Source organism: Dama dama, chromosome 12 (genome assembly GCF_033118175.1).
Source record: "Dama dama isolate Ldn47 chromosome 12, ASM3311817v1, whole genome shotgun sequence".
NCBI lineage: Eukaryota > Metazoa > Chordata > Mammalia > Artiodactyla > Cervidae > Dama > Dama dama.
The window spans coordinates 1164575-1183454 of NC_083692.1; the positions used below are offsets into that span (position 1 = coordinate 1164575).

The 18880-nt window shown below is 39.0% G+C and overlaps 1 pseudogene; it reads right to left on the reverse strand.

Moving 5' to 3' along the window:
- Positions 1-18880, reverse strand: part of LOC133065853 (glutaredoxin domain-containing cysteine-rich protein 1-like) — a 107349-nt pseudogene that overhangs the window by 32632 nt on the left and 55837 nt on the right.

Sequence of the window (18880 nt, forward strand, 5' to 3'; positions counted from 1 at the left end):
AAGCCTGGCTTGGAGAATTTTGAGCATTACTTTGCTAGCGTGGGAGATGAGTGCAATTGTGCATGTCAGACGAGTACAACTAGCTTAGAGTGATATAATATGCATCCATATGTACCCTCACCCTCCCCCACAACACACACTCAAAGTTTGAGTCTAGAAGGCAGGGGCTATGTCTGAAACATCTCTGAATCCTAATAGTGAACAGGGCTTGTACACAGAGCGCACTCAGAGTTTGCTTAATGATGCGTCCCCTTGTTCCTCCCAGCCTTGTCAGGGCAATGGCTTTCACCATAGCCTAGAGACGGTGCAAAGAGAAGCATCCAAGCCCGTGCCATCTGATTGTAATCCACCACTCCCACCCTGTACTTTAGCGATATTTCCCGAGAAATCCAAGTATGATAAAACTGCTAAAAATACTTTAGACCTTTCTTTCTTAGTTTTCCCAAGTCCTTCAGCTGAACTTTTTGTTTATTCAAATCTTTCAAGGGAGACCATAAGTAGAATGCAATAACAGGTATGGATGTGAGGGTTTGGTTTGGCATTCCAAAGAGAGATTGAAATCCCTCCCGTTTATACTACCCATCAGATGCCCACTAAGGAAGTCAGAGGAACTTCTAGGGAGCCACAGAGAACAACTTGATAACCACTCACTCTTATTTTGTTGGCCACACCACTCAACGTGGGGACCTTAGTTCTCCGACCGGAGACGGAGCTCACACCGCCTGCATCGGAAGCGCAGAGTCTGAAACCCTGGACCACCGGGGAAGTCCTGATAATCACTAAGTCTGATTCCGCCTCCACAGTCCCCGAGACAGGCCCCAAGAGTCTAAGAGGCGGGTTGAAGTTCACAACAAATGGACGAGAACTGGGAAACTTGTTGGTTTCCTGCAAGACTGGCCTCGATTATAGCCCAGAAAGGAGGCCAGTAATGAGCCCCTGACTTTAGCATTTCAGGGCTTGTCGCTGAACAAGTGGTTTGCTTCATTTTATTCATTCTATTCATCCTTTGAATCTGATCCAGGGAATAAACACCATCAGGACCAAACATATGGTCATGTCATTAGCTTAATCTTTTATTTTAGAAAGAAAGGCATCTTGGGCTAAGTGCAACCAAATTGGGAGTCCAAGGAGTGATGAAAACTAAACAAAACCATAGCACAACGTATCACAATCCTACCTGAGCATAAGGAAGCATGCTGCTGGCACAAGAAATATTTACCTTGTCAAATCCTGTGTGAGATGTTCACTCGGTTGTAATCACATATGATGCCAAAGTAACAAACGAGATGTTTTTAGAAAAATAGGTCTTAAGGGCTAGAATCTCTCAGAGAAAATATACATGCACGTTCCACTAACTTTTTCCAGTGAAAACATAAATGAATGGTATTAATGTTTGATTCAGGATTTAGTTCATTAAGTTTTTGAATTATCATGTTTAAACAGTTCCTCCTATTTCATGCCTAGAAATGAAATCTGGATTTGAAATATTACATGCAATCCATATATTTAAGATGCTTAACTTTTAATTGAACACTAAAAAAGGATATAAAAAATGACTTCTATTTTCATTTATTTTCTTATATTGTGAGAGCCCTCTGGTGGTTGAAAACATACTAAATCTCTATATGCACAAGAGTAGATACAGAGTTCATTATCAACCAAAGTTTTCTTTACTGAGGTACTGATGTCAAGGTTTATTAAAAAGAGACATTAAATTTTCTATTAACTTTCACCTACTCATAGAATGGTACATTAATTTATTTTCATACATTTCTAGAATTAAAAAAAATCTTAAATGCATATATTGAAAGTGAAAGTCACTCAGTCGTGTCCAACTCTTTGCAACCCCATGGACTGTATAGTCCATGGAATTCTCCAAGCCAGAACACTGGAGTGGGTAGCCGCTCCCTTCTCCAGGGGATCTTCCCAACCCTGGTCTCCCACATTGCAGGATGATTCTTTATCAGCTGAGCCACTAGGGAAGCCTTATGTCTTTTTAAATCCAAATAAGAAAACACTGGTCATGCACAACTACATTTTCTTTTCAATCAGATTAAGAATAGTTAGCAATTTATATCTAAATTGAGATGTAGATAAACTGGGCCTGGAGTCCCTTATTAGGTAACATGTTCTATGTCTTCTTTTAACTTATGCCCAAGTTGAAAATAAACACTATCTTGTACTTTTATGGAACCATGGTCCGAAGGACAAAATTTAAGACTCAGGATTTTACATATACAAATAAATAAAGAGTGAAACTACCAGATATTTTATAAGTATCCTGTCACACAAAAAATTAAAGAAGGAAAAACTAAAGTCGCAAAGTCTTAGGAAAATGTGACAATGGATTTTTAATTTGTAAAATGTGCAAAATTATAAAGCTAAACTGAGGAGGATGCTATGGGACTTTAACAGGACAGACATCTTCCCCAGGCCATCCTCTGCCTGCCTCTTGTTTATAGAAAAACTTCTTCAATCAGGCCTTCTTTGATTTCCAAAGGGCAAATTTAAGAAAATGAAGCACAAAGGCAAATAGTCAAGCAAGACAAAATAATAGTAGTTTATCCATAACAGAATGTCAAGGATCTTTAGTTCCTTCTCAAAGACTGTAGACAACATTCTGAGCCATATCCTTGAACTGTTTTGCAGATACTGAAATCCACATCAGGTAAGTCAAAGTCAACTGACCGTTGACCACAAGCCTGTAGACCTCAGACCAGTTGGAACCAGAAGACTGGTGATGCTGACTCTCAAAATACAGCTGGTTACCTCACCATCAACCAATAGAAGGACATCCATAAGCTAATCAGGCATCCTATGACCTTCTCCTTTACTTTGTCTTTAAAAACCCTTCCCTGAAAGCCATTGGTAAGTTCAATTCTTCCAAGAATTAGCCACCCATACTCTTTGCTTGGCCTTGCAATAAATGCTGCACTTTCCTTCACCACAACCTGGTGTCGATATATTGGCTTTACCACACACAGGCGAGTAGACCTAAATTTGGTTCAGTAGCAAAGCCAGGATACCTATTAAGGAAAGACTGTATGGGTGAAGCTGTTCCTTCAGTTTATAATTTAGGAATACTTAGTGCCAGCATGCCTCAAAGTTCCCCTCTCTTTAATCGACTCTAAGTGTTGGAGTAAAGTTGAATTGTGCATAAACAGATTTCAAGGTACTTACTACCATATGACTTTTCATGTCATTGAATTAAGTTTAGCATCCAAAATATGAAATGAAGAAATTATAATAATAATACTTCTGCATTTCTTTTGTGAGGTTAAGTGACAGAAAAATCTGTGAGGCGAAAGGCAAAGATTTGGTCAATAGATCAAGGATATCACAAGATGTTACTGGAAGGTACAGGATGACTAAAGGAACGAGAGGATAGCATGTGACTCTGGAAACTTGAGCCGTATTTGGTACATTGGTTTCGTTCCACACAGATGTGCTTGAATGCCAAACCACTCTACAAATATTTTGTGGGCTTGTGGAGTGCTAAAGTATAATTAACTACCTCTAGTCAATCAACAGTATGCAATCCTCCAACATGAAAATATCACTGAGCACTCACAACTCAGGCAGAAAGTCAGGGTTAGATAATGTTGAAGTTCTTCACCCTGGTGGATTGCAGGGGTCACTGTCCCCAGTTTGTTTATATCTCATTCAATGCACACCCTTTACAATGTGATATAGGCAGCCCTCCCATCAACAGGTGGGATCTGTTCTCTGCATCTTAAACCTGAGCCCGACAATGTCACCTGCTCTAGTCAACAGGACAAAAACAAACTAGACTCCATCCAAGGCTTGAAGTGGGCTTCAGCTTTAGGGCTGGCTTTCTTTCTCTGCTAGAAATCCCATTGCTGCCATTTAACATTCCCCAGCTAGTCTGCTAGGAAAGAGGAAACCTGAGACGCCAATTTCCACATGTGTAACTGATGTCATCCTAGACCACCCACCTCTGGCCAACCGACCAGTAGACTGCAAAAGACAGCCAAACCCAGCCAAAAGTGCAGTCCACAAGATGATTCTTTAAAGCCACTATGTTTTCAGGTGATTTGTTACACAGCAAAAGCTAACTGTTACAACTATTTTCATCATAGCACCCAAACTTTGACTACAGTTTATTCCAGTCCCAGTGGGCATATTTCTCTGGGGATGAAAGTTTGAAACATTTGATAACTTCTTTGCTTCCTGATCTGAGGAATGATACGAGCACCAGAATGAACTGCTTACAGAAAGAGAGTGACAGTTATCAAAAATCATAGGTTATATTTCACAAAAAATTTTATTTCCTGTGATATTAATTACTGTCTAGCAATGCACATCCATGGAAAAGAGGTCTTGAGACCCAGTAAAATGCAACAAAATCCAAGGGTATTAGGAGTTCACCTGATAAATAGTTCACTTAAAAATTACATGAGTCTTTTAAGTGACCTCAGACTCAGTACGATCACTTGTATGATATAGATGCTTAAAGGAAATCAAGGCACCACTATTAGAGGGATAGCAATCCTACTGAGGAGATAATCATCTAGAAGATTGGTTCTAGCTTTGGGTGTTGCACTTAAAGACTAGAATACGTCTTAAGGAGAATAATTACGATTTTGAAGCTCAGAAAGTCATGAGATAAGAGTAAATATGAAATAAACCAAGGAGAAAACTTGCCAACATTTTTGCATATGAAGCTTTAGTTAAGAGGCCGAGGGAACAATTTTAATTCTGATTATTCTAGGTAGAACTAAGACTAATGGGTGAAGGAAGTTAGACACAGGCTTGTTATCAACATGAGAAAGAAATGTCTAATATTTACAGGAGCACTGCAGTAAAATAGGTTGGCTTGAACAGTATGAGATTTAGTCACTGGGTGTGTTCAAAGATTGTTCGTCTCTGCCCAGGGTTATGGTAGAAAGAATTACGCACTAAGAGGGACATTAGACAAGGTGACATTTAAGATTCCTTCCAAATCCAAGATTCTAGTCTTCTGTATAAAACTTACACACGTATTTATCTACCACATTTGTCTTTAGGAAACCTAGTAATTAAGTAGATCATCTGCAACCTCATCTTAATAGTTGTCCCACCAGTCTCCCAGTGGTCTTAATCTGAGAGAATATGAGAGAGGGGAGGTGCTAAGAGAAGAATGTAAATCATTAATTCCTTCACCCACTCTTATTTCTTAGTTGGGCACACACTCTAGATTTAATAGCTTTGTTCTAGAAATAAGAGCAAATCAGATGTCATCTGTTCATATTTTAATATAATGAAATTCATTCTGAGTTGAATAAAGGTAAAGTTAGGTTTACTATTAAAAAGAGAGGGAGGAAAATCAAAGTTTCATATTGTAAGGAAAAAATTATGATGGTATAGTGTCTTATACATAAACCTCTTTCATTTTCAGAGGAAATAGATAAATTGTTAATAATTTTTAAATCTCATATGTTATAAACTCATTAATATGTTTTAACTAGCATTTTAAATTCAGTTCAGTTCAGCTCAGTCACTCAGCTGTGTCCGACTCTTTGTGACCCCATGAACCGCAGCACGCCAGGCCTCCCTGTCCATCACCAACTCCCAGAGTCCACCCAGACCCATGTCCATTGAGTCAGTGATGCCATCCAGCCATTTCATCCTCTGTCATCCCCTTCTCCTCCATTTTTAATAGCTTAGTATTAAAATTGAAAAAATAACACTATTTAAATAACTATGCTTAATATTCATGGAAAGCTATCATTAATGGCGATGGAATATTGCTAGTAGCCCACATATCAGCTCAAATGAAGCTAGTATCTGAAACATGACCTTGATGCTAGTTTTTATATTTAAAACACTACCGCTACCCAGAAGTTCTGACACTGTGCAGCATCTTGCCCTCATAGATCAGACTACTTGGAAATTAACACGTGAACGTGAACTCAGCATAATACTCTGCTCCTTTTCTCCTCTCATGACTTGATCCAATCCTACATTAATTCTCTTTATTCTCTCTGTCTTTCCACCCACAGCCCATAAATGTAAAGTTTTCTCTAAAGCTATTGGTATTAATATTAGCAAAGAATTACTTAGTCTGTGCCATGTTCCAGGCACTGAGTTTTTCTGCTTCATAATTTTCAAAATACCCAGTTATTAGTATTTTATTATCTTCACCTTAGAGAGATTAAATAACTAGAATAACATCCATTCCGGTAAGACAAATAGCTTACTCTTGCATTCAGATGTCTGCTTCCACTGCTTTCCTACTCCTTTCTAGGAGGGGCTCCCGAAATGTGAAAATTGAGATCCCATGGAATACAATGCAAATCTTGATGAGTGATTAGATATGAGGAAGAGAAAGATGTGGTATCAAAGAAAACTGAGATTTGGAGTCTGAGTGACTGGAAGAATTGTGGGGTCATTTATCAGAACCAAATAATTGGAATAAAAAGCTAATAATGAAGCAGTTTTCTGTGTTTTTTAATGTCAAAGTAAAATATCTGTAAAAAAATTAACATACCCTATAAGATTGTGACTGTATAGAGACTTGAAGACTAGAAAAAGTGAAAGATAATAACAGATATGGAAAATAGGAATCAAGAGATGTCAATGAGGTTTCTATTTGGGGGAAATTAGAAAACATTCAAAGCAGTTGATTATGTGGATCACAACAGAAAACTAACGAGATATTCTCAGGAGTATGAAATAGTGGGCTTAGATAATACTGATGATACAACTTTGTTGTAGACTTCTTTGCTAAAATTTTGAGATTTTTCTCCAATAACGTACTTGATGTGCTGGAATAACAGAAGAAAAACACAGGAAGCTGTGCCAGACTGGGAACCGACAAATGTGGAAAAAGTCAGGAGAGCTGATCCAGTGAGTGATACAGACTAGATACTATTATATTCATGAATAGAGAAATATAGGGAAACAAGCGAAACCAAAAGTGGGCCTACAATAGAAAGGGAGAAGGATAAACAATACCAGTGGTGACAGAGCAAGTTCAAAAATGGAGAGTGACTGAAGGACAGAAAATTGTGGTCAGAGCAGGACATTTCTAAGTTCAAGATTTTGAATGTGGAGTGTTTTCAAGTGATGAAATAATTCATAATGTAAATATGCTGCTGAAGAGTGGGAGAGTTTGAGCTCTAGAGTCCAACACTCCTAAATTTGAATCCTGGCTTGTGATCCGAAGGTGTTTAAAGAGTTTCTTATCTTCGCTAAGTTTCTTAATTTTCCTAACAAAATTTGGGGTGGTAGAAATGAGAGGGGTACTATTTACATTTTTATTTTAATAGGTCAAAGAAAGCCTAGCAGAGTGTATCATTCAAGTTAGTTTTTACTATTGCTGTTTTTATTGCTCTTTGGGATAGGCCTGTATACACTGCTATATTCAAAACGGATAACTAACAAGGACCTAGTGTAGAGCATGTGGAGCTCTGCTCAATGTTATGTGGCAGCTTGAATGGAAGGGAAGTTTGAGGGGGAATGGATACATGCATGTGTACGGCTGGACCCCTTCGCTGTTAACCCTAAACTATCACAAAGTTATTAATCAGTTATACCTCAATACAAAAATAAAAAGTTTAAAAAAAATCATCAGTTATTCAGGAAAAAAAGGACAAGGAAGCAATCATGTGACAGATTATTGCTTCACTTATACTCCAAGAGCTTGACTTAAAGCTTAAACTTCAAACTTCCCCATCCTGTACTTTCTGAAGTAGAGTGAACAGGTCAGGAACAAATACTCCATCACTCTGCACAAGGATGCTTAAAGGTTGAATATTTGCTGTACCTATTACCAAATAAGATCCATGAAAAATCAGTAAATCTGAAAGCTCAGGGGATTCTTCTTTCATCCAGATCTCTGGTGGAAATGTTAATAATCAAGGAAATGACCAAAAAGATGATTTCCAAAGAAAAAGGAAAAAATAAAGATCTAAAATTCATCTATTCCACAATTAAATGCTAAAGAGTCTAAATGAGATATGATGGTAATTACTTGTAATGAAGTGGGTTGTTTACTTGATAAAATACTCAAGGTAACTAAGAAGTGGAGGTATACTTCAGCAGGCACCATATTGAAAGTACTCCTTTTAATGAAAAGTTAATTATCTAGGGATAAATTCTCAGAAAGCCTTGCTATTTAAAGAAGATTGTGTCTTATGTACAGTGAGATGGACTATAACTTTCAACAGATTTTCAAAGCATATAACTCCAACATTTATAAACCACTTCTTACAGATATATGGTAAATATTTTAAAGAGGTTTAAAACAAAAGAGTTTCAAAACCTGACAAAACACTTATTTTACATTGATGGTTTATGAAAATAGTTATTATTGCATATAATACATTCCCGTAAAGAAACACCAAATTTACCAAAGATTCCCTCCCATTAGCCCACCATCTCTGCAACCCTCCTTAACAGAATGAATACTAGGGAGTTGTCTGATTCAAGCAAACAATTAGTATAAAACATGCAACTTGAAGAAGATTATTCTGGTCAACTACTCAAAAAGAGCTTTGCTCAGTGTGGCAGATACTAACTTCCTACTCACTAAGTAGTCACAAAGAGTCGGACACAACTGAGTGACTGAACTGAACTGAGACACTTTTCTGATCCTGACTAGAAAATCTTAATAACAAACCCAAAATAGCAAACTATTTCCAAGTAACTTGACTGCCTTTCAGCAAAAAGTGCAAGGATATATAGGAATACAAAAATATCCCAATAAAAATGCTTTTATCCAACCAGGTATGTGGAATTCAAGCAAAAATTACCAGGAAGGCAAAGAGGTGTAAAACAGTACTCAGAATTTCAAAACCAACCCAGAACTGACACAGATAATGCTGTGTCAGATTAAAAGCTATTATATGATCAAAAAGCTAAAAAAGATATTGAACATGTTAAGTAGAGACATGAAAAGTACATTTGTTAAAGAAATCAAATGTCTAAAGATATAAGTTACAGTATCTGAGATTAAAAAAATATATATACAGATGGGAGTAATAGAAGATTAGATATTACATAAGAAAAGACTAGGAATCCAGGAGACATCACAATAGAAACTACCCAAAATAAAATGAAGTAGGCTATGGAAGTACTTCAAGCAGCCTGATGGGGATGTAATTAAAGCCTCTGAAAAAAAGAGAAAGAAGGGAAAATTAAAATAACGTTAGAAAAAAATAATAGTTGAAAGCTTTTCACATTTGATAAAAACTAATAAACCAACTGATTCAAGAATCTCCTTGAACCGTAAGCAAAAGAAAAATGAAGAAAGTTACACCAAGACATGCCATAATTGAGGTTCCCAAATCTGGTGATAAACAGAAGCTTAAAAGCAGGTGGGGTTGGGGGTGATGAAGAAGACGTGTTACAAACAAAGAAATGAAGATCAGGGTGACGGCATATGTTTTATCAGAAGTATTATGAGAAGATAGAGGACCAACACCTCCAAACTACTGGAAAAAAATCCAACCTAGAATTCTATATCCAGCAAAAATACTCCTTAAAGATAAAAATGAAATAAAAACTTTTCAGACAAGCTGAAAGAATGTCATACTTTAAATCCTGAAAGGATTCATCCACAGCAGACCCACACTACAATACTAGTGTATAAGAAGTCTTTCACATAAAAGAAAAGTGATGTCAAATGGATATGGTGCTGTATATCAAGGATTAAAGAGAACCAGACATTAAAATTCCAGGGGCTACAGTATTTTCAAACTCCCTTGAATGAGGGCATCACTACCCTGATAATGAAACCACACATAGACATTAGAAGAATAGAAAACTATATTAACAGAAAGACCCATGTTTAGCAGGGGACTGGGCTTGGAGGAAGGGATCAACTACTAAATGACATGAAGAATATTTGGGGGCTTATGGAAATGCTGTATATTTTGGATGTGTTGGTTGATACATGGATGTACACATTTGTTAAACTGTACAATTTAAATGTGTACAGTTTATCAAATGTAAATCATACCCCAATAAAGCTGGTTAAAATAAAACTAAATAAAAGCAGCATATCCAGCAGATACTATGGTTCCTCTCACTCAGTAACCTACCCCATCACTTTATAGAATGTCTTCCTCTGCTACAGAGAGAATATCAGGGGTATAGAGGTTAGAAACCAACAAAGCACATTCCCCATTTTTTCTCACTGCTTTCACGTGTGACTTATTTATTGATCACAAACAGATACCCTCACTCAAGACTTTACTTAGGAACAGAATTTTGTAAAAAGAAGGGTGGAGAACAAATCATCCATTTTTCTTGTGAGGACCAAGGCAAAGACAACAAGTTACGAGAGCTGGCCACTTCCAGATTGAGGCAACGGCTTCCTCGGTGGCCTATTTCTGCAGAGAATTGTTGGAAGTAGCCTCTAAACAAACCTAGAGTCTATATTTCTGGTGTGTCTACTAGCAATGCTCAATAATAATTTCTTCATTCCTAAATTGAATAAACTAGAACTTTAAATAGATAGAGAATTTTCAAGCAGCCACAACTCAATATCAGCTAATTTAAGAGACCCCTCTAGACCAACAGCCTTTCCATTCCTCTCTCTGTTAGAGAGGAGTCCCCTGTTGGATTCATTCTACATGTTTCATAGCTATGTTCCAATGTGGATTTTGTGGACTCTTACTGTACAGGTTTATGGTTGGTCCATAATCAAGACATAATTTCTAGCTCATTTCCAACTGGAATTTATAAGATTATTTATGTCCAAACTATTGGGACATAATCTTTTCACATCAAGATTTTCTGATGTCAAAAACAACAGGACACTTACTCCAAGGACTTTGCCAGCAAAGGTCCTTATGGTTAAAGCTATGTTTTTTCCAGTAGTCGTGTATGAATGTGAGAGTTGGACCATAAAGAAGGCAGAGCACCGAAGAATTGATGCTTTTGAACTGTGGTGTTGGAAAAGTCTCTTGAGAGTCCTTTGGACTGCAAGGAAATCAAACCAGTCAATCCTAAAGGAAATTAATCCTGAATGTTCATTGGAAGGACTGATGCTGAAGCTGAAGCTCCAATACTGTGGTAACCTGATGCGAAGAACTGATTCACTGGAAAAGACCCTGATGCTGGGAAAGATTGAAGGCAGAAGGAGAAGGGGATGACAGAGGATGAGATGGCTGGATGGTATCACCAACTCAGTGGACATGAGTTTGTGCAAGCTCTGGGAGATGGTGATGGACAGGGAAGCCTGACGTGCTACAGTCCATGGGGTCGCAACAAGTTGGACACGACGGAATGACGGAACAACAACAAAAGCAACCCCAGGGAAGTTCCAAGCTGAATGTGCTTCTACCTCCACCAGTTCCCCCTCTACCACTGAGCATTGCAGGGCCAAGTAGATCTGCTTCCTAAAGTAATTTCTTTCCCTTGGCTGTTCCATTATTTCCATCTTCAGGTTTTAGTTCGGCTGGGGAAGAGAGTCATCAATCAAAAAGAGCGTTCCTGTCAACTCTTCCATTCTTGCCCTCGGATGGAGCCCTGATAGCTTCCCTTCAGTGAAAACAGCTGAGTCCCTTTAGCACCGCCCACCCTGAGCCTGTGGCAGTAAAACAGGGGCGCTGTGAATTGTCCTTTTCCTCTCTCCTTCCATCTCATGGTCTCCCGCACTTTTGTCTCTATATTCCTGTTTGCGTCTGCTTCATTCTCTGGCTCCGGCTGTTTCTCTCTCTCTCTCTCCATCCTTAAAGACAGTTGTATTTTGTGCAGCTGATTCGCACATCTTGATTTTTCTCATTTACTTAAATTTTAACTAAATCAAATGGTTCTATACAACTGTTTAAAACATCATAGGTGTTAAGGAAACTACCAACATCAGTTTCTCTTCCTCTTCCGGAATTATGCTTCACCGTGTGCCAAAACCCAGCAGAGGGCATCCTTCCATTTCAGATGCACAAACACTGCAGGGGAAAGGTTCTACAAGCCCAATAATGTCCTCTATTTGCAATTGTGCATGGAATCTAAATAAAGTGGCTATTGCAGGAGGAGGGGAATTTGTTATGCAAGCTGTGTTGGACTGATTTATCTCCGTTTTGAATTATAAATCTAGAAGTAATTCCTCTTTTATCAGAAAAAGAATGGGAGGAAAAAAATCTCTGTGTCTGACCTCTCTTCAGACTTTGGGGCTTCAAATTTCAGAAGCAACAGGGTAGCACGTGTGTGATTCTTCTACGTCTGGGTTACTTTGTGTGAATAAAGTGATCACAGGGACAGTCATTGAGAAAGAACTCTGCATTCCACCTCCGTTGTTGATCCCGCTCTCCCTCTATCCCTGAAACTGAAGGACAGACCGCAGGAGAGGCGCTTGGGCGGGTTAGGCAGAGAAGCAGGAAGAAGATGAGCGTGGCTAAAGTCAGAGCAGCGGGTGGGCCAAGCTCCCTGCCCCGAGTGATCTTAGTGATCGCCCACTGAGATCGGGGAGCAGCTTCACAGAACTTAGAGCACCACAGTGAGAAAGATCTCACATGGTCAGAACTTTTTCCCAGCTTTAAAAGCAAATTCGCACAACCTTGTACCAGTGATTTTCTCCCTGGTGTGGATATGTTCTTCAGATTGTGTCCCCTGTGGAAGGATGTCTTAGAGAAGGGAAGAACATGAAGGGACAGTATAGCGTCATTCCCACAGCTGTTTAATGTATGCGTTTGAGAGCTTTGTGACAAGCTCTGTCCTAGGTGCCAAGAACAGAGCAGCAAAGAAACTAGCGACAATTACCTTCCTTGAGGTGACGCGCCAGGGTACAAGGGCCTGGGGACTCGGCCTGACCTAACACGGAGCCCTGCCGATTACCCAGCCGTGTGACCTGGAGCAAAAGGATGTTCTCTTTTTCAAAACAGGGAAGAAAATTGCTGCTATTTATTGAAAACATACTTTGTTCCAACCATACAAACTGATTAATATTTTATATCATTATGTAACTGATACATATAATTATATAATAATGGGGCTTCCCAGGTGGCACTAGTGATATTAAAAAAAAAATCTTCTTGCCAATGCAGAGGACACAAGAGACATGTTTCGATTTCAGGGTCAGGAAGATCCTCTGGAATAGGAAACAGCAACCCACTTCAGTATTCTTGTCTGGAAAATTCCATGGACAGAGGAACCTGGCACGCTACAGTCCACGGGGCCTCAGAGTTGGACACGATTAAGTGAGCACACACACACACACAGACGCAAAATAATAAAACAATATAATACACACATATATAGTAAAACCCTTACAGCTAGCCTAAGAAAAGTTCTGCTAGTATTCTCATACAAAGGAGGAAGCCAGGTACAGAGTGATTTATACATTTCCCAGCATTAGAAGTGTCAGAGCATGAATCTGAAACGATGCTGCCTGACTCCAAGGCTATCTTGCCTTTTAACCAGTGTTCCAGAGAGTTCATTTCTAAAGTTAGACTGATGGTTAGAGGAGTAACACATGTAAGCTGAGAGTATGCTATAGTGCTTTGTAAAATCGATGTATTTATCTGCCATTATTATCTGCTCCATTGCCGTGGGTTTCTGGGACCTCGGGCTCCATTGCTGTGGGTTTCTGGGACCTCAGGCTCAATACTCCAATCAAAATTCTTCTCGTTCAGAATCAATCTGTGTCCAGCTCTGGTTGAAAGTAAGACTGCATGATGTCATAGCTAGTGAATCATGGCTTTTCTGCATTAATCTTTCCATAAGATGGCAGACTGCCTCTAACAGCCACAGCTCTAGACAGGATACAAGATACAAGCTCCCTGGAACAAACAGGAGCATTTCCTGCTAAGAAAAGGCTCTGGCTTTTTCTAACTTTCCCTGAAACCTGAAGGTCAAGACCAGATTTGAGAAATTAATACGTACTGATTTCTCACTGCACTCAAGGCACCAGAAATATCAAGAAAAATACAGAATGCCATATAAATTAATTATTGCAATTCACTTTTCTCTTCTCTGACCAGTGACCTTGTCAGTCTTACCTTCCCAGCCACTGGCATCCCTCAGCTCTTTGCTCTTCCTCTTCCAAAGTGTTCTCTCCAGAGCCCCCTTCTTGGGCTTCTTACCGATGACACACATCCATAGATGAATGGGGGTTATTATGCTAACGGTGTTATTCAGAGAGCAATGAAGGAGTCAGGTTTTTGTGGTTTTTTTTGCTGCTCTAGGAATTCTCCGCTCTGCTCACTGTAAGCCTGCATTTGTGTCTCACACTCCTGCATTACTCAAATCAAGAATCATTTTAAACAACAAGCAGATAAAATTCTGGCTACAGGCCCTATTTCATATTGATTTCATTTCATGACTATCATCTCAGTTTCATTAAGTAGGAAATTGAGTGTTTGATAATGTAGTATAGGAGAATTCACAAATGCATATCTCATATATTCCATTTTTCTTGCCTGCATTTAAAAAAAGTTTTTATCCCATATGTCAAACTTATCAATTCAAAACTCAAGTCAACTAACCATTTTTAAAATGCATTTCTATTCAAAAAGACAATTTCATGCTAATTTTATCTCACTACGAATCTATAGGGATGAACACTGTAGTGATACATCATTTGGGATAGAAATAAGTGCCTCAAAACTGCTGGATTGAACTCCGAAAATCAGTAAGTATGCTGGTAGCTGTGATGCAAGTTGCTTTGTCATAGGTTTACAGATTTCTATCAACACTGGTTGGGTTCCATAAAAAAGATTTTCCTTAGCAGATACTTACCCCGAGATAATGGCCATCAATGAACACGACAGGGAGGGAAGGAGCTTCAGAAACCCGCCGGCATCATTCATCTAACTCTTTTCCATAGTCACCATTCAGAGCTATGTTTTTCTCTTCAAATTTGACTCGATGGTTCTGGAATATCTTTCTAACCAGTTCACACCTTTCAAAGGTTGTCCGTACCACCCGAAGGCAAGTGGTATAAATCACTACCCGGTCAAATTCCAGTTCAGTTGATGGTTGCTGAAGGAAAACATTATAGTATAAATATTTTGCATTTGCTTTCTTCTCATTGTTTTAAGACAATTAACATTTCAGCCAATGACTTACATGTTAAATGTGTACAATACAAGTTGAATAAGTACCATATTGAACAATTCTAAGACATGTCTTTATATTTTAGAACATCTATAATTGCAATAAAAATGGCAATCAACATAATTTAGATGACATAATTTAATTGACCATATTTTTTTCTCTTCTCAGTAGCATATCAGATAATGGTGCACCTTAAAATTGATGATGTCTCACATGGCACGCCATGTGATGAAATAAGGAATGGTAAAGTTACTTTTCTCATCTTTGTAGACATCATTCAATTATGATAGTGGCCTCTTGTACCCAAATTAAAACATGGGACAGAATAGTCAACATTAAAATTTAACCTTTTGAAAATTCTTCTCCTTGTCAACTTACCAAATTTTAAGGTTTTTTGAGCCACAATTTCCTGAGAGTAACAAGACCTATATCATAGGGTTGTTCTGAGGTTTAAGTGTGCATGCCTGAGTTCTGCTGAGCGACAGGCTTCCATGTGCAGTGAGGGGTCTCCACCATAGGAACAAAAGGTTGAGCGGCTCAGAGAGAGTGCATAGAAACCAAGAAGGTGGGCAGAAGGTAAAAGCCAGACATGGAAAGGAATAAAGGAGATGGTACACTGCAACAGGGGCAAGCAACTCTCAAAGCCAAGGTGAAGACTCCTAAGAAGAGAATCCACCTTTGCGTTTCTTGCTGCGTTAGAAATTGGTGACTGCATTCCTGGGAAACCCTGCTGACGCTGCGAGCGCCATATCAGCAAGGTGGTGCTGACATCACCAGGACAGCATCATCCTCTTCCTCCTTATCATAGTCTTACTTGAAGGAGGCTGAACAGAACCCAACTACATACCATGAGTCCAAGGGATACGTGAGTCTCCACAGGGCTACAGTTATTGAAAGACAACCACACAACTTGTAAACTCCTGTGAAATCAAAACTTTGATTGGATACCACTCCAAACAGCTAAATAGTAGAACCAGAAGGTAGGATACTAAGCTCCACCATTTTGTATTCAAAGAAATTGAACCACTCAGCCAGATGCAGACACACAGGTAGTCCTGAAAAGGTATGACGTGATGAGGATGGCAATGCAGTGGTCTACTCTTCACTGAGAAAGGGGACGTTTTGTTTTTTCTGGTGGTAACATGTACTAAAGACATAAGAATCATTTCTTCCCTCAACAGAATTTAGAGGCTGAGTTGAAAACCAGAGCTCTGGAAGGGCAAAGCCTGCGTCGTGAACTCTGGAGCAGGCGGGGAGTAAGAGAGGTGCTAGTGAGGGGCAGGAAGCGTGTCCTTTGAAAAGGGAAAAAGAGAACTCCGCTTCAGGCACATTTCAGGATTTCAGTCAAGTCACTTAGTGTTGTCAGATAAGATTATCGTAAACATAAACTTGAAATCTGGATTTTTGTAAGAAATTTTCTGCTTTCTAAATAGTGGCACCTCGTTAAAAAAAAATATATTAAGACCCTTGGACCAATATCACTGAAGGCTGAATTTGGCCTATAGACCAGAAATGTATTAACACTGGAAAGGAGAGAGTCCCGGGGAGTTACATCATATATTCCTGGACAATGTCTCTGGCCATCTGTGTCTCTGAGAAGTTACTGAGCCATTTAGCTCAGTTTCCTCATCTGTAGAATGTGATAATAGCTGTAGATACCAAATAGATTTGAGGAGTAGATTAAGTAAGAGAGAATAAGAAAACAACTGCTGCAGGGCTTAAAATAAAGTACTGTGTAAATTTATAACTGCAAAAATATTACACTCCACATTGTGGAACTTTTAAGAATAAAACCACAAGCAAATCAGTGGAAAACATGAGTGAAATTAATAATAAAAAAAAGAGGACTATTACTATGCTTTAGATTAAGAAGCATTGATCTTCAAAGAGGGTAACCAAATGCCCAAGAGCCTCTGGTTTCTCCTCATACACTTATGGACATGCTGGGAATCATTGAACTCACTCTAAATGTTGCAGCTTTTGGAAGAGCACTAAGGTTCTCTTCTTCCTAATGATATTATCTGGGTAATTATGCATTGTTCCTCTGGTTGCAAAGACTTATAACTGCATTTGTTTCTACCAAAATGCTTCACTTTTTTCAATAGTATACATATTGTTTTAAATATTTGATAAGAAATACAGTTCCCCTATGTGAAGAAGTGGGAAAGTTTAAGATTGGACCTTTCTGCTACCACAACAACTGACTCACATAAGATTCTCTCTGCTAGGAAACAAATGCTTGGTACCACTTTCCTATGTGTCTCTAAGAAATATACAATTAAAAAACAGTAACAGCGTGAATCCTTGTTGGGTGGCCATGTTAAATGCTGTCTAATGCAAAGGGTAACAAAAATATTCCTATACAACTATTGTTGAGGATTAGCTTTGTTGCCTGAAATCAATGATTCTACAATAGTATTTGATATTAGAATAAACTAAGGAGCTTTTAAAAATCCCTAAAGCCCAGGCCAAGCACATACCAGTTAAATCAGGGTGGGACTTCAGAATTGAAGTTTTTTTTGAAAATTCCTATGGCAACTTCTGACTTCCCCAGTGGTTCAGCAGTAAAGAATCCGCCGCAATGCAGAAGACACAGGAGACGTGGGTTTGATCCCTGACTCGGGAAGACCTCCTGGAGAAGGGAAGGGCAACCCACTCCAGTATTCCTGCCAGGAGAATCCCATGGACAGAGGAGCTTGGAGGCTTCAGTCCACCGGGTCGCACAGAGTCAGACACGACTCAAGCTACTGAGCACACAACACATGGCAATTTCCATGCAACCGAGGTCCAGGGCTAGTTAGACACCAGCTGGAGATGCGGAATCACGAGCTGCAGCCAGACCTACTGAATCCGAATCTGCTCTTTAGCAAGTTTTCTGGGAAATCTGGGTGCATGTTGTATTTTGAGGTGCCCTGATAAGTCACATAGACAGTTTGACTTGACAGAAAACCTAGGCTTATGTCCTTTTAAAATAACTGCTAGTCATTTACACAGTCATTAGAATAAGTTGCCAAATATATGCTAGGCACTAGATATATAATGGTGAACAAACAATACAATTTCCTAACAGCATGGAGTTCATAGGTTAAAGTAATTTTTAAAAAAAAACCTAAAATGTTACATAAATAAATATAGAATTATAAACTGGTAAGTGCTACAAAGGAAATGCACAGGTTGTTAGAAGAGGCTATGGCAGAAGGCTCTTTTTTGTTTAGAGGTTAAGAAAGCAATTTCTGGTATTCGAGCTCCGATTAAAAGGATAAGAAGAAGTTACAGAAATTAACTAGGTAGTGAGCATGGGGGAAAAGATCACAGACAAGTGTAAAGAGGTTGACACGGAGGAAGACGGCATGTTTGAGATTCTGAAAGAAAATCTTAGGTGAAACACAAAGAAGGAGAATTATAATAATACCGAATGATTCTGGACATGTATATAGGATCAATAGCATGTGTATTTTACAGCCACTTTAAAGATCTATGGCCTTTCTCCAAGAGCAATGGGAAATTCCTGAAGGTTTTTAAGGAGTATGGGAGGGGTTTACATAATTTAAAAATAAGTGAAGCAGATCCAGTGCAGACATTTGCACAAACCTAGCCAGTGCCATTTCTGTTTTAGTTGCTTAGTTGCTAAGTCTTGTCTGTCTCTTTGGAACCCCGTGGACTGTAGCCCACCAGGATCCTCCATGGGATTTCCCAGACAAGAACACTGGAGTGGGTTGCCATTTCCTTCTCCAGGGGATCTTCCCAACCCAGGGATCAAACTCCTGTTTCCCACATTGGCTGGCAGATTCTTTACTGCTGAGCTAGCTGGGAGGCTGAGCAACAGTGTCATTATTAGTATAGTCTAGAGGAATGATGCTCTCAGGGCTGTGTAACC